This window comes from Chlorocebus sabaeus, chromosome 11 (genome assembly GCF_047675955.1).
Source record: "Chlorocebus sabaeus isolate Y175 chromosome 11, mChlSab1.0.hap1, whole genome shotgun sequence".
Classification (NCBI taxonomy): Eukaryota; Metazoa; Chordata; class Mammalia; order Primates; family Cercopithecidae; genus Chlorocebus; species Chlorocebus sabaeus.
Genome location: NC_132914.1, coordinates 45,246,086 through 45,263,937, shown reverse-complemented (window position 1 = coordinate 45,263,937; position 17,852 = coordinate 45,246,086).

The following is a 17,852-nucleotide window of genomic DNA, read 5'->3' as shown; positions in this document are numbered from 1 at the left end:
ACCCAGTAATGAGGTGGCTGTGTCAAAAGCTATTTCTAGTCCTAGATCCTTGAGGAATCGCCACACTGGGCATGACCATCTTCTACTCCTTATACGTAACATAATAAACTTTGACTTGCCGTTCTCAGTTCTGCAGTATCTCTAGGGGGTCTAGCCACCCACTCAGTGTGCGGCAGAGGAGAAGGAAGGACTCTGCATCTTGGGCTTTAGATCAGGTTCTTAGTCCTCTACAGGGCACATCATTCTGTAACTTCTTCCTTCGAGCTGAAAGCTGGGTATTGTTCACTCTTTCATTTCTTCACACAGCAAACATTTTATTCAGTGACAATTAACATATATCTTGAACACATCACTAAGTGCTATAGATTCAGAGGTAAAGGAGACAACATTGACTTACAATTACCCTGAAAATAAAACCTCATCTCCAGCATCAGGTGGAATATCCTCCTTGTTCGTTTTGCTCCAGCCACATGGCCTCCTTTCTATTTCTTAAACATGGCTCAGTCCCTTGCTTGGGATTCTCTTTCCCCAGATCTTCACATCACTGTTTCTTTCTTATCTTGTAGGTTTCAGCTCAAATGTTATCTCCTAAGGAAGATCTTCCCCAGTCACTCAGGTTAAAGTTATACCCGCTCTCTCAGCCACACACCTAGACGTAGTCATTCTCTAGCCAGCATGTCTGCTTATTTTATTGCAATCTTAGTATTTATCACTACATTATTTATCTTTTTCATTTATTGGGTTACTTGTTTCTTGTCTGTTTTCCCATCTGCAGAATGTTAGCTTCTTACAAATAGCAACGTTGTCTGTTTACTGTACTCCCAACACTTAGAATAGCTTACAGTAGTCTATAGTAGTTGCTGAAAATATTTGTTGGATGGATGAATGAATGACACTTTTCCTGCCTTTGTATTTACAGTCTACAGAAGTGGTATAGCATCAGAGCTTAGACTCAAGAGTCAGATGGCCAGGGGTTTGAGTCAAGCAATGGGGCTAATGACCCAAAGTCCCTAAACTTCAGATTCATAATCTTTAAAAAGGGGTAATTATAGCACCCACTTCACAGGGTTGATGTGAAGATTAAATGAGATAGTTTATCTAAATTAGTTGGCATTGGGTTTGCAACATAGTCAATGACAATATATGTTGTGTTTTATTATTACTGGGAGTGAATTTAATGAGAATACAATAAAATGTAATAAATGGCATCATAGAATCAGAAGAATCATACCCAAGTTTCCCTTGCCCTGAGTTGCTCTTGTCCACTTACCTATAGCCTGATAATCAGACTCTTCATTACAGTGAAGACAGCAGCCCTAGAGCAGTGAGCACCTGTGGTTAGGGATGCGATGGTGACTTTAATAATCTGATGTGGTGGAGAATAATTTTCTCTCTATTTTGAGTCCAGGTCATGTATTTGAAGTAACATCCTAGCCCTTCCATCTGCTGTCAGTTCTGATTTCATGCTTTTTTCTGCACATTCTGTCTAAATTAAATCTCTACTGGGAAGCCCTCTGGTGTTTAGATCCTATTTTCAGAATAGTAGTTAAGACTTAGATCTCCAGTAAAGGAGTTCCCAGGGCTCCTGCTGTGGTCTTGGACCCCCGGGCTCTGTCTGGTCTGCATATTCAGCCAGACATGCATGGCTCTGAGGGTTACTGGTGTTTTTTGCCTGTCACTGGGAAATTGTTCAACAAGACACCAATGGTGGCTTAATGCTGAGTACTGGTCCACCTGTAATGATGGGACTGCCCAACAAGCTCTGAAGCCAGAGTCCCAAAGTCAGCATTGAGTTTCTGCCGTTCATGCTTGTCTAGCTCTTTTTTGGATGAGTAGGTAGATGCCCAACAGAGAATGACATGCAAATTAGAGTTGTAAGAGGGAAGAAGTGAACCTGGAAGCTCAGTCATGGACTGTGTTGAAGATATTGGGAAAGACCAGCTGTCAACAGCCCTGGACCCTGTTGCTATTTTTAGTAACACTTGTTGGTAGGGTTGGGGGTGGAGAACTGAGGGTGCTTTTGTAGAGATCTTTCTTGCAGGGCTGGAGGGACCTGACAGGTGAGGAAGTGTGGTGGGACCAAGGGATTGTGACTTGGTTTTCCCTTGGAGCACTCATATTAGGATGTCCACTGCCACCCCTGAGCCTGGCTCCTAGCATGCAGGGATTAGGCTGTGAAAAATATAGGCCCACGAATGGATGTAAACCCTTTCCTTTGGTTCCCCTCAGTCCAGCTTAGACAAGCTGGCAGTTTCAAGAGGACTTCAAATTCTAGGGGCAAATGTAAAATATAAATAAAGATATTAGAGGCAGAAAAGTTCAGCGTAAACAATCCAGGTCTCTAATGTCACCCTGGGTAGCTCTCTCACCAGATTCCCAGGCCTATGCCATTCTGCTGTGTCCTCCTGAGTCCCCCAATCCAGTTCCTACACTGCCTCCATGTGGAGGACAATTTCTGTCTTCCCTGATGCTGGAATCTGGTTTCCTAGATGTCAGCACTGATTTCCCTGACACTTAAGGTTCTTCAAGGTCAGGGCCAAGGAAAAATGCTAATTCTGCCTCTCACCTAGGGCCTTCCCCTCAGTTCTAGATTCTGGTCTGAATATGAGTTTTTCTTCAGCCACCCAAGAAGATGGTGCATTTCAGGTGAGACCCTTTCTCTACTTTGAAAAAGCAGCTTTTCTCTTAACATGTCCAAGGATAAAACAATAGATAAGAAGGCCCATAAGAACTACCCACTCACATTTTTTAGAGGAATTCACTGATAGATGATGCTCCAGTGGAGCAAGTGTGAAGCGTGAAAGCTTGGAAAGTTTGGAAATCCTACCGTCTTCTTCACTGTCTTTCTCAGAGTATCTCTTTTTTGGCTTCATACATCATATTCACACATGTTATGCATTTATTGATTGTCACTAATTATGCCCGTGAGCTTTTATAAGCTTCTTAGCAAATGAGTATCTTAATCTGCTTGGGCTACTATACAAAAATACCATAAACTGGGTGGCTTATAAACAATAGAAACTTATTTCTGACAGTTCTGGACCCTGGAAGTCCAGGGTCAAGATGCCGGCAGATTCAGCGTCTGGTTCATAGACAGCCATCTTCTCTGTGAGTCCTCACATGGTGGCGGGGCAAAGGTGCTTACTGGGCACTCATTTCATTCATGTGCCCAAGAGTGCTCCACCCTCATGACCTAATCTCCTCCAAATACCGTCACATTACAGATTAGGATGTAACATATGAATTTTGGCAGGACACAAACATTCAGTCTGTAGCAGTGGGCTTTCCACATTGTATAGCATGTGAGGAGTATCATCTTTCGTTACAACAGGCAGAAACTTGTGGCAGTGGGTGTGGGTGAGGGCGGAAGGTATTTCTTCAACTGAAAGTTGAAGGGCTGTGCTGGACTGGATGATTTCTACTTTTTCACTCTTAAAGTCTTCTTTCACATCTCAGTGGGCCTCTTATTTTTCTATCAGACAATTGCATTTAATAAAGCATTTGCTTTCTCACTTTTTTTTTTTCCATTCAGGACCTGGCCAGGCATTCATTATTATGACACAACCAGTGTTACTGCATGGAGGTGGTACAATTCCAGTCCTAAGCAAAGAAATCTGGACATATTAATTAACCTATGCTCTGCTAGCACATGTGATGTTTTCATGTTTAAAATAGCAAGGTATCCTTCTTAGAGATATAAAGGGATACTGAGTAAGGTGGTTGGCAGGGGAATTAGTTGATGTGAGTGGAAATGGATTGGTATGGGCTGCTGTAGTTGAGGGATGGTGGGGATATGAAGTCAACATTTATGGCAACAGTTTGGGAATTTTGGAGAGGAAGAGGGGATGAAGGAAGGCACTGGAGGCAGGGTAATATTGTGGGGTAATAAACAGTATGGTATTACTCCATACTTAGCATTCCATGCTAAGGAGCTTTGGAAGATGGAGGTAAAAACAGAATGGGCAGACTGGACATCTTCATGTGCTAAGCCATGGAGACTAAAACTATATTTTGGAGACAAGGGAGACCCGTTGGAGGAATTTGAGCTAGGAAGTAATCTGATGAGCCTGGTTTCAGGAAACTGGTCTGGCTGCATAGGATGATTATACCAATTTTAGTTGCAGAGATGCAGCAGTGTATTAAATGGAAAAACCATAACATGTAATTTGTTGACACAAGTGTAACTCTTATATTGTGTTGTGTCAGGAGAATATGTTAAGATACTAATGAATTTTTTTCTCACCCTGAATTTCCTTCTGTCTCTTGTGCATTCAAGCAACTAGTTGGTCTTGTGTTTCTTACCCAGGGAAGAGAGAAGAGTGTGGTAGAGATGTATACATATGGAAATCTTTCTAGATTTTATCTTGGAAAGTCCAAACCCAAAGGAATGAGGAAAAAATTCTGAAGAATGGATAAAAGTTTCTGCCAGAAACTGAAGGGAAATATGATTTCTCAAAGACTAGGGAAAAAAAAAAAAAAAGAAAAATATCCATCTTGTCCCCAGATTGGGCAGAGGGTAAGAGGTGATGAGAACAGAGAGAACCTCTACCCCATTTCCTAGGCAGAGGCTCTCAGAGGCAGCCAGTTTTCCAGAGACCCTGCAAAAGAGGATGCAAGCTTTAGCAGTTTGCCAAAAGCCTATGAGTTCAGCCTGTCACGGGAGTATCAGGGCTGCGAGGCTTCACGCATCTTGTGTGGGCCGATGACACAGTGACCAGAAGGGACCCTGCTCCTGTGGAGCCTGACACTGAGTAAGATCCCAGAATCATAGCCCATATTAGGGAGAGAGCCTAGAAGCAGTACTTCTACTATTCCAGCAAGGAGGAGGATTTAAAATAGAAACCAAGTTCAGTTATACCAAATTAAGTTCTAATTTTTGACATCATCACGTACGGACTGAGATTCATACCAGCTACAAGGTTAATTTACATGTAGGAAAAGTACTAGTTTATATGAGTATTTGAGTATCTGATCAGAGGCGGTTATCTATAATAGTCCATTTACAAATCTGAGTGGGGGTTTAGGCCCCTTATTCTGGTGTGGTGGAAAGAGCCCTGGGTTTAGGAGCAAAACCTATCTTGTAGTTCCAAACTTGCCTCACGCCATTAATGTGATTTTAGGCTAAGGTTGTCATATATAAATACAGGACACCAAGATGAATTTGAATATTAGATAAATAATACTATTTGGGACATAACTTACACTAAAAATTATTTTGTTGCTTATCTGAAATGGAATAAACTGAAATTGATAAGTACCAAATAAGTTTTTAGTATGTTTCCCAAATATTATTTGTTATCTGAAAATCGAATTTAACTGAAAGTCCCATATTTGCACCCGTAGACATGGCAGCCATACTTTGGGCAAGTTATTCAGACTCTTGGAGCTTCAATTTCTTTCTGGACATAATGATAGCTACTGCAGAGTGCTGTGCTTCTGATCAAATAAGATCACAATGGTTAAAATGATTTAGAATCTATAGTCCTTTGAACTCCTAGAATAGTGCTATGAAAGTTAAGTCTGTGCGGAGTAAGACAAACTCAGATTTTAAATTTTCTGCTTAATAGATGTGTGTTCTTGAGTATCCATAAAAATGGATAATTTATCTACCTCACAGCACACTTATGATATGACTCAGTTATTACTGCATGATGTAATATTATTAAAGTGAATCAAGGAGACTTGGAAATGAATCATTGAACCAAGGATGATGTAATGAGTACTACCTCTGTGCTGAGTGGCAGTATCTTTTCCTTCCAGTTACTTATCAGAAGGGGATGAGAACTTCCAAATTTATCTGGGGAAGAAATTTACAAATTTTTCTGAATATGTTGAGACACAGATAACACCTTTGTGAGCATTTTTGAAAAAAGCCTAAAATAATTGCCCAAATCTTGGTCCATTCTGCAAACTCAGAAGAAATCAACAGCTCATGTTTTATCCTAGGCAAAAACATCCATTGTAAACAAACTGTGGGTCCACTGCAGCATTAGATGTATTGATAGCCCAAGGCTAAAACTCTTAACTGTTTATTAAATGAAACATATCCAATCCAGGTCACAGTATTAGCAAATGGTGAGCTAGTCTTGCCAGATTTCGCTAGATCCCTGAGCTCAGAGGTAGAAAAAAAAGAATTAATAAAGCAGAGCTGGGCAGGGGAGTTTCAGGGGAGGCTCTGGCACCTTTAAAATAGGAAAATACTAAGATGTAACCAGACAGAAAAGTAGGAATAGAAGCTAGATATTAGTGGCAGTAGTAGCTATTTTAAACAATTTGTGAGTTTGTTTCAAAAATATGAATATTATTTGTTTCACTGCATCTCATGTATTACCACGGTTGACTTTGCAGGGACCTCAGAGACTTAATGGAGAAGTGAACTGATAAGCAAGGGAGTCAGCTATCAGACCCTCCAGCCATTAGATAAACAGAAAACCCAGCCTTCCTCCCCATCTTCCTTCCTCATGGTTCCAGAACCTACCTTAACTTGTGTTACAGATTTCTTTATGTTGCTCTGTCTCTTTTCTTTTCTCTTTCAATCTTTCTGGTAGTTTCTTTACCAAGTCTTTCTATTCTAAAGCTTTCAAAATCCAGTTTCCATGTTGCTGTCTTATAAGTCACTTTTAATATTTGGTAGGCTTAATTGCTGAAGTAATTATGCCTTTCCCTGAACCAATGTGTCAGAATGTGGAGTAAAGTGGAGAAGTAAATATCTGTTTATAGTACTAGAAGAGTGATACACAGATTTACATCAATCAAGCTACATAGTCTGTACTGACATATAAGATGTCCCTTGGGAGTGACTGATTTATTTTTGCTTTCTTTTTCAGTTGAAGAAGTTATCATTTCTTTCCCTTTCATATTTCTCCAGATGCAATTAAGGCAGATCAGTAAATTTAAAATGCACAAGTCAAACATTTCTCTAAAAAGCAGTTGCTTTGAAATAATATATTCCATAGAACCAAGATAATTTTCTTAACCTATCATGAACATTTGCTAATGTAGAAGCCTTATTATATAAACCCTTATGTATATGTAATAGTGTTATGGACTGAATGTTTGTGTCCTTCCAAATTAATATTTTGAAATCCTAACCTCCAATGTCATGGTAGTAGAAGGTGGGGCCTTTGAGAGGTAAGTAGGTCATTAGGATGGAGCCCTCGTCAATAGGATTAGTACTCCTACACAAAAAGACTGGCGAGCTTGCACGCTCCCTCTGATCTTTGACACCTGAGGGCACAATGAGAAGATGGCTATCTGCAAGCCCTTAAGAGTGCTCTTATCAGACACTGAATTTGTTGGCACATTGAACTTGGCTGAATTATGGTCATGTCCTCGAACTTTATGGAAGGCAGAACTTAACCAGTGGTAAACTAGGATATTTGGCAAAAGAAATCTCTAAGCAGAAATCTCAAGCAGGATGCTGTGTGGCTTCCCTCAATTGCTTATAGTAAAGTGCAAGAAAATAGGAAAGATTAAAAATGGAATTTAAAACTGAAACAGAAGCAGAATGCAAATATTTGGAAAATTCTCAGCCTGGTCATGTAACGACTAAATGTGTGTTTAGGAGAGAAAGCCAAGAGTGTGGCCAAGTGACTGTTTGATAGAGATTAGTATGGATAGAAGGAGGCCAAGTGCTATTTATCAAGACAAAGGGAAAATGACCCAAAAGATGGTTCAGAGATATTTGAGCTGCCCCTCCAATCACAGGCTCAGGGTACCAGGGCCAGAATGGGGATGGGCCCAGGTCACTCATGGGACTTCAGGGCTCACTGCCTAGGGCTGCCTAAGGTCTCTGTTCCCCACATTCCAGTGCAGTAGTGCTCCTTAGTTGCCCCAGTTGTGGCTCAGGGGGGCCCAAGTATGGCTTGGGTCACAACTCCTGAGGGCTTAAGTGGTGAGCCTTGGTGGTGTCCACGTGATGCTAATTCTGCAGGTACTTAGAGTGCAAGAGTTTAGGAGGCATGGCTTCCTCCACTTAAATTTCATTTTGCACAGCCTTAGACCTTGAACAGAGACCTGCAGCAAGGAGAGAGCCACTGGAGAGAGTCTCACTAGGGCAATTCTTAATGGAGCTGTGGGAATGGGGCCATGCCCAAGGTTCTAGAACTGTAGAGCCACCAGTATGCAACATCAGCCTGGGAAAGCTGCAGGCATGTGACTTTAATGTGTGAGAGCTGAAGCATGTACTTTGCCCTGTGAAGCTATAGGGACATGGCTGTTTGGGGGGTTGGAGCCCAACCCCACCCCAGGATGTTTGGAAGGTGAGACATGGAGAACAAAAAGACTGTTCTCAACTTTTAGGATTTAATGTTTGCCCTGTGGAGTTTTAGACTTACTTTGAACCTGTTTCTCCTTTCTTCTGTCTTATTTTCCCCCCTTGGAACAGAAATGTCTGTTTTACAACCATTCCACCATTGTATTTTGGAAGCTCATAACTTGTTTGATTTCTTAGGATCACAGATAGAGGGAATTTGCTTCAGGATAAATTGTGCCTTGAGTTTCAACCACATCTGATTTAGTTGAGACTTTGGACTTGAACTTTTGAGTTGATATTGGAATGAATTAGGATTTTTGGAGCCTTTGGGATGAAATGAATGTGTTTCATATGTGAGAAGTACATGTATTTGGGGGGCCAGAGGTGGAATGCTATGGTGTTGGGAACAGGCTCCCGAAAATCTGGCCATAAACTGGCCCTAAAACTGGCCATAAACAAAATTTCTACGGCACTGTGACATGTTCTTGATGGCCTTAACGCCCACACTGGAAGGTTGTGGGTTTACTGGAATGACAGCAAGGAACACCTGGCCCACCTAGGGCGGAAAACCGCTTAAAGGCATTTTTAAACCACAAACAATAGCATGATCGATCTGTGCCTTAAGGTCATGTTCCTGCTGTAGATAACTAGCCAGACCTAGCCCTTTATTTTGGCCCATTCCTTTGTTTCCCATAAGGTATACTTTTAGTTAATCTGATATCTACAGAAACAATGTTCATTAGTTGTTGGGATCCGTGCCGGGGGTGGTGGAGAATGAAAGAACACACAAAAGACAAAGACACAGAGAACATGGTGGCCGCGCCCAGAGCCTCCACCTCACTTTATTTATACTCCATAAACCCCACATCAGCAGAAAGAATGCAATGCAAAACAAACTTTCTTTTCCCAGATGTAACCTTCTACTCAGTTCTTTGTTTCTATGCTCTTCTTTATCTGCCCGCCTTCTTGGCGCCTACGAGAGTTCATTAAAAGTTCAATTGGAGATACTGTCCTTGAGCCCTATCTATTCTCAGCATACTGTTTTCAAAGGCCCCTGCAATTAGTGGCTTGCTGTTAATAAATACATGGGCTCTGTTTGGGGCTCTCAGCTCTGAAGGCTGTGAGACCCCTGATTTCCCACTATACACCTGTATATTTCTGTGTGTGTGTCTTTAATTCCTCTAGTGCTGGTGGGCTAGGGTCTCCCTGACCGAGCTGGTCTCGGCACTGTGGTCTGAATATACTCCCCAAAATATATGTCTTGGAAATTTAATCAAGTACGTTTGTGGTTTGACATGAACTCCAAAGTCCAAGTTTCATCTGAGACTCAAGAAAGTTATTTACAGTTGTGAGCCTGTAAAATAAAAAAAGTTATTTACTTCCAAGACACAATGGTGGTACAGGCACTGGGTAAACATTCCCATTCCAAAAGGGAGAAATTGGCCAAAAGAAAAGGGTAATAGGACCCATTCAAGTCTGAAGCACAGGAGAGCAGACATTAAGTCTTAATGATAAAAAAAAATATTTGATTCATGTCTCATATCCTGGCACACTGGTGTAAGGGTGGGCCCCCAAGGCCATGGCTTTGCTGGGTACAGGCCATGTAGCTGCTCTCATGGGTTGGAATTGAATGCCAGTGCCTTTTTCAGGCTGAGGTTGCAAGCTTCCAGTGGCTCTATAATTCTGGGGTCTAGAGGGCACAAACCCTACTCTCACAGCTCCAATAGGCTGCTGCCTTAGTAGAATCTCTATGTGATGGCTCCACCCTGGGGCAGAATTTGCCTTGGGCATTCAGTCTTTCCAATACCTCCTCTGAAATTTAGATGAAAGCTTCCATGCCTCTACCACTCTTGTATTTTGGGTGCCTACACTCAACACTACATGGAAGCTGCCAAGTCTTATAGTGTGTGTCTCCTAAAGAAGATGCTTGAGCAATACCTGAGGCCATTTGAGCCTGGGCTGTACTAGCCAAAGTGGCTGGAATGTGGGGAATGGCATCCTGAGGCAGTGCAGGGCAGCAGCACCCTGGGCCTGTCCACATAAACCATTCTGTCCTCCTAGGCCTCTAGGCCCATGATGGAAGGAGCTGCCTCAAATATTTCTGAAATGCCTTTGGGGCTTTTTCCCCATTGTCTTGACTATTAGCACCTGGCTCCTTTTTAGTCATGCCAATCTCTTTAGCAAGTGGTTGCTCTGCAGCACCCTTGGATTCCTCTTCTGAAAATGTTCTTTCCTTATCCAACACATGACCAGGCTGTGAATTGTACAAATTTTTACTCTTTGCTTCTCTTTTAAGTATAAATTTCACTTTTAGGAGGTTCCTTTGCTGCCATATCTGATTGTAAGCTGTTAAAAGGAGCCCACCATGCCTTGAATGCTTAGAAATTTCTTCTGCCAGATAGGTCATCATGCTTAAGTTTAGCCTTCCACAAATTCCTAGATCATGGACACAATGCAAGCAAGTTATTTGCTAAGATGTAACATGAGTGACCTTTGCTTCAGTTCCCAATGAGACCTTGTCATCAGGGGCTTTTCTCTCTATATTTCTATCAGCATTTTGGTCACAACCACTTAACCAATCTCTAAGAATTTCCAAACTTTACATCATCTTCCTGTCTTCTTCTGAGCCCTCTAAACTCTTCCAACCTCTGCCCATTACCCAGTTCTAAAGCTTCTTCCACATTTTCAAGTATCTTTATAGCATCACTTTACTCCTTGGTACCAATTTTATGTCTTAGTCCATTTGTGTTGCTATAAAGGAATACCAGAAGCTGCGTAATTTATAAGAAAAGAGATTTATTTGGCTCACAGTTCTGCAGGTTGTACAAGAAGCATGGTACCCAGCATCTGCCTCTAGTGAGGGCCTCAAGCAGATTACACTCAGAGCAGAAGGGAAAGAGGAGTCAGCATGTACAGAGACCACATGGAAAGAAAGGAAGCAAAAGATAGAGGGGGAAGTTACAATGTTCTTTTTAACAACCAGCTCTTGCAGTAACTAATAGAGTGAGAACTAACTTATTAGGGAGCAAGATGGCCAAATAGGAACAGCTCCAGTCTCCAACTCCCAGCACGAGCAACACAGAAGACAGGTGATTTCTGCATTTTCAACTGAGGTACTGGGTTCATCTCACTAGGGAGTGCGGGACAGTCAGTGCTGGTCAGCTGCTGCAGCCCGAGCAGCAAGAGCTGAAGCAGGGCGAGCCATCGCCTCACCTGGGAAGCGCAAGGGGGAAGGGAATCCCTTTTCTTAGCCAGGGGAACTGAGACACACAACACCTGGAAAATCGGGTAACTCCCACCCCAATACTGTGCTCTACCAAGGATATTAGCAAACGGGCACACCAAGAGATTATATCCCACACCTGGTTGGGAGGGTCCCACGCCCATGGAGCCTCCCTCATTGCTAGCACAGCAGTCTGTGATCTTGCGGCAAGGCAGCAGCGAGGCTGGGGGAGGGGCGCCCGCCATTGCTGAGGCTTAACTAGATAAAGCGGCTGGGAAGCTTGAACTGGGTGGAGCTCACAGCAGCTCAAGGAGTCCTGCCTGTCTCTGTAGACTCCACCTCTGGGGACAGGGCACAGCTAAACAACAACAACAACAACAACAACAAAAAGCAGCTGAAACCTCTGCAGATGCAAGCGACTCTGTCTGACAGCTTTGAAGAGAGCAGTGGATCTCCCAACACGGAGGTTGAGATCTGAGAATGGACAGACTGCCTGCTCAAGTGGGTCCCTGACCCCTGAGTAGCCTAACTGGGAGACATCCCCCACTAGGGGCAGACTGACACCCCACACCTCACACGGTGGAGTACACCCCTGAGAGGAAGCTTCCAAAGCAAGAATCAGACAGGTACACTCGCTGTTCAGCAATATTCTATCTTCTGCAGCCTCTGCTGCTGATACCCAGGCAAACAGGGTCTGGAGTGGACCTCAAGCAATCTCCAACAGACCTACTGCTGAGGGTCCTGACTGTTAGAAGGAAAACTAACAAACAGGAAGGACACCCACACCAAAACCCCATCAGTACATCACCATCATCAAAGACCAGAGGCAGATAAAACCACAAAGATGGGGGAAAAGCAGGGCAGAAAAGCTGGAAATTCAAAAAATAAGAGCGCATCGACCCCTGCACAGGAACGCAGCTCATTGCCAGCAACGGATCAAAGCTGGACGGAGAATGACTTTGACGAGATGAGAGAAGAAGGCTGCAGTCCATCAAACTTCTCAGAGCTAAAGGAGGAATTACATACCCAGTGCAAAGAAACTAAAAATCTTGAAAAAAGAGTGGAAGAATTGATAACTAGAATAATTAATGCAGAGAAGGCCATAAACGAATTGACAGAGATGAAAACCATGACATGAGAAATACGTGACAAATGCACAAGCTTCAGTAACCGACTCGATCAACTGGAAGAAAGAGTATCAGTGATTGAGGATCAAACGAATGAAATGAAGCGAGAAGAGAAACCTAAAGAAAAAAGAAGGAAAAGAAATGAACAAAGCCTGCAAGAAGTATGGGATTATATAAAAAGACCAAATCTACGTCTGATTGGGGTGCCTGAAAGTGAGGGGTAAAATGGAACCAAGTTGGAAAACACTCTTCAGGATATCATCCAGGAGAACTTCCCCAACCTAGTAGGGCAGGCCAACATTCAAATTCAGGAAATACAGAGAATGCCACAAAGATACTCCTCGAGAAGAGCAACTCCAAGACACATAATTGCCAGATTCACCAAAGTTGAAATGAAGGAAAAAATCATAAGGGCAGCCAGAGAGAAAGGTCAGGTTACCCACAAAGGGAAGCCCATCAGACTAACAGCAGATCTCTCGGCAGAAACTCTCCAAGCCAGAAGAGAGTGGGGGCCAATATTCAACATTCGTAAACTTTTGACAAAATTCAACAGCCCTTCATGCTAAAAACGCTCAATAAATTCGGTATTGATGGAACGTACCTCAAAATAATAAGAGCTATTTATGACAAACTCACAGCCAATATCACACTGAATGGGCAAAAACTGGAAAAATTACCTTTGAAAACTGGCACAAGACAGGGATGCCCTCTCTCACCACTCCTATTCAACATAGTGTTGGAAGTTCTGGCTAGGGCAATCAGGCAAGAGAAAGAAATCAAGGGGATTCAGTTAGGAAAAGAAGAAGTTGAATTGTCCCTGTTTGCAGATGACATGATTGTATATTTAGAAAACCCCATTGTCTCAGCCCCAAATCTCCTTAAGCTGATAAGCAACTTCAGCAAAGTCTCAGGATACAAAATTAATGTGCAAAAATCACAAGCATTCTTATACACCAGTAACAGACAAACAGAGCACCAAATCATGAATGAACTTCCATTCACAATTGCTTCAAAGAGAATAAAATACCTAGGAATCCAACTTACAAGGGATGTAAAGGACCTCTTCAAGGAGAACTACAAACCACTGCTCAGTGAAATAAAAGAGGACACAAACAAATGGAAGAACATACCATGCTCATGGATAGGAAGAATCAATATCATGAAAATGGCCATACTGCCCAAGGTTATTTATAGGTTCAATGCCATCCCCATCAAGCTACCAATGAGTTTCTTTACAGAATTGGAAACAACTGCTTCAAAGTTCATATGGAACCAAAAAAGACCCTGCATTGCCAAGACAATCCTAAGTCAAAAGAACAAAGCTGGAGGCATCACGCTACCTGACTTCAAACTATACTACAAGGCTACAGTAAGCAAAACAGCATGGTACTGGTACCAAAACAGAGATATAGACCAATGGAACAGAACAGAGTCCTCAGAAATAATACCACACATCTACAGCCATCTGATCTTTGACAAACCTGAGAGAAACAAGAAATGGGGAAAGGATTCCCTATTTAATAAATGGTGCTGGGAAAATTGGCTAGCCGTAAGTAGAAAGCTGAAACTGGATCCTTTCCTTACTCCTTATACGAAAATTAATTCAAGATGGATTAGAGACTTAAATGTTAGACCTAATACCATAAAAATCCTAGAAGAAAACCTAGGTAGTACCATTCATGACATAGGCATGGGCAAAGACTTCATGTCTAAAACATCAAAAGCAACGGCAGCAAAAGCCAAAATTGACAAATGGGATCTCATTAAACTAAAGGGCTTCCGCACAGCAAAAGAAACTACCATCAGAGTGAACAGGCAACCTACAGAATGGGAGAAAATTTTTGCAATCTACTCATCTGACAAAGGGCTAATATCCAGAACCTACAGGGAACTCCAACAAATTTACAAGAAAAAAACAACCCCATCAAAAAGTGGGCAAAGGATATGAACAGACATTTCTCAAAGGAAGACATTCATACAGCCAACAGACACATGAAAAAATGCTCATCATCGCTGGCCATCAGAGAAATGCAAATCAAAACCACAATGAAATACCATCTCACACCAGTTAGAATGGCAATCATTAAAAAGTCAGGAAACAACAGGTGCTGGAGAGGATGTGGAGAAATAGGAACACTTTTACACTGTTGGTGGGATTGTAAACTAGTTCAACCATTATGGAAAACAGTATGGCGATTCCTCAAGGATCTAGAACTAGATGTACCATATGACCCAGCCATCCCATTACTGGATATATACCCGAAGGATTACAAATCATGCTGCTATAAAGACACATGCACACGTATGTTTATCGTAGCACTATTCACAATAGCAAAGACTTGGAATCAACCCAAATGTCCATCAGTGGCAGACTGGATTAAGAAAATGTGACACATATACACCATGGAATACTATGCAGCCATAAAAAAGGATGAGTTTGTGTCCTTTATAGGGATGGATGCAGCTGGAAACCATCATTCTTAGCAAACTATCACAAGAACAGAAAACCAAACACCGCATGTTCTCACTCATAGGTGGGAACTGAACAATGAGATCACTTGGACTTGGGAAGGAGAACATCACACTCCAGGGCCTATCATGGGGAGGGGGGAGGGGGAAGGGATTGCAGTGAGAGTTATACCAGATGTAAATGACGAGTTGATGGGTGCTGATGAGTTGATGGGTGCAGCACACCAACATGGCACAAGTATACATATGTAACAAACCTGCACATTATGCACATGTACCCTAGAATTTAAAGTATAATAAAAAAATAAAAAAGATAAAAAAAAGAAAAGAATTTTCAACCCAGAATTTCATATCCAGCCAAACTAAGTTTCATAAGTAAAGGAGAAATAAAATCCTTTACAGATAAGCAAATGCTTAGAGATTTTGTCACCACCAGGCCTGCCTTACAAGAGACCCTGAAGGAAGCACTAAACATGGAAAGGAACAACCGGTACCAGCCATTGCAAAAACATGCCAAAATGTAAAGACCATCAAGGCTAGGAAGGAACTGCATTAACTAACGAGCAAAATAACCAGTTAATATCATAATGACAGGATCAAGTTCACACATAACAATCTTAACCTTAAATGTAAATGGACTAAATGCTCCAATTAAAAGACACAGACTGGCAAACTGGATAAAGAGTGAAGACCCATCAGTGTGCTGTATTCAGGAGACCCATCTCACATGCAGAGACATACATAGACTCAAAATAAAGGGATGGAGGAAGATCTACCAAGCAAATGGAGAACAAAAAAAAGCAGGGGTTGCAATCCTAGTCTCTGATAAAACAGACTTTAAACCAGCAAAGATCAAAAGAGACAAAGAAGGCCATTACATAATGGTAAAGGGATCCATTCAACAGGAAGAGCTAACTATCCTAAATATCTATGCACCCAATACAGGAGCACCCAGATTCATAAAGCAAGTCCTTAGAGACTTACAAAGAGACTTAAGACTCCCATACAATAATAATGGGAGACTTCAACACCCCACTGTCAACATTAGACAGATCAACGAGACAGAAAGTTAACAAGGATATCCAGGAATTGAACTCATCTCTGCAGCAAGCAGACCTAATAGACATCTACAGAACTCTGCACCCCACATCAACAGAATATACATTCTACTCAGCACCACATCACACTTATTCCAAAATTGACTACGTAATTGGAAGTAAAGCACTCCTCAGCAAATGTACAAGAACAGAAATTACAACAAACTGTCTCTCAGACCACAGTGCAATCAAACTAGAACTTAGGACTAAGAAAGTCAATCAAAACTGCTCAACTACATGGAAACTGAATAACCTGCTCCTGAATGACTACTGGGTACATAACGAAATGAAGGCAGAAATAAAGATGTTCTTTGAAACCAATGAAAACAAAGATACAACATACCAGAATCTCTGGGACACATTTAAAGGAGTGTGTAGAGGGAAATTTATAGCACTAAATGCCCACAAGAGAAAGCTGGAAAGATCTAAAATTGACACTCTAACATCACAATTAAAAGAACTAGAGAAGCAAGAGCAAACACATTCAAAAGCTAGCAGAAGGCAAGAAATAACTAAGATCAGAGCAGAACTGAAGGAGATACAGACACAAAAAACCCACCAAAAAATCAATGAATCCCGGAGTTGGTTTTTTGAAAAGATCAACAAAGTTGATAGACCACTAGCAAGACTAATAAAGAAGAAAAGAGAGAAGAATCAAATAGATGCAATAAAAAATGATAAAGGGGATATCACCACCGACCCCACAGAAATACAAACTACCATCAGAGAATACTATAAACACCTCTATGCAAATAAACTAGAAAACCTAGAAGAAATGGATAATTTTCTGGACACTTACACTCTCCCAAGACTAAACCAGGAAGAAGCTGAATTCCTGAAGAGACCAATAGCAGGCTCTGAAATTGAGGCAATAATTAATAGCCAACCAACGAAAAAAAGTCCAGGACCCGATAGATTCAGAGGTGAATTCTACCAGAGGTACAAGGAGGAGCTGGTACCATTCCTTCTGAAACTATTCCAATCAATAGAAAAAGAGGGAATCCTCCCTAATTCATTTTATGAGGCCAACATCATCCTGATACCAAAGCCTGGCAGAGATACAACAAAAAAGGAGAATTTTAGACCAATATCCCTGATGAACATCGATGCAAAAATCCTCGATAAAATACTGGCAAACCGGATCCAGCAACATGTCAAAAAGCTTATCCACCATGATCAAGTGGGCTTCATCCCTGGGATGCAAGGCTGGTTCAACATACCCAAATCAATAAACGTAATCTAACATATAAACAGAACCAAAGACAAAAACCACATGATTATCTCAATAGATGCAGAAAAGACCTTTGACAAAATTCAACAGCCCTTCATGCTAAAAATGCTCAATAAATTCGGTATTGATGGAACGTATCTCAAAATAATAAGAACTATTTCTAACAAACCCACAGCCAATATAATACTGAATGGGCAAAAACCGGAAGCATTCCCTTTGAAAACCGGCACAAGACAGGGATGCCCTCTCTCACCACTCCTATTCAACATAGTGTTGGAAGTTCTGGCTAGGGCAATCAGGCAAGAGAAAGAAATCAAGGGGATTCAGTTAGGAAAAGAAGAAGTCAAATTGTCCCTGTTTGCAGATGACATGATTGTATATTTAGAAAACCCCATTGTCTCAGCCCCAAATCTCCTTAAGCAACTTCAGCAAAGTCTCAGGATACAAAATT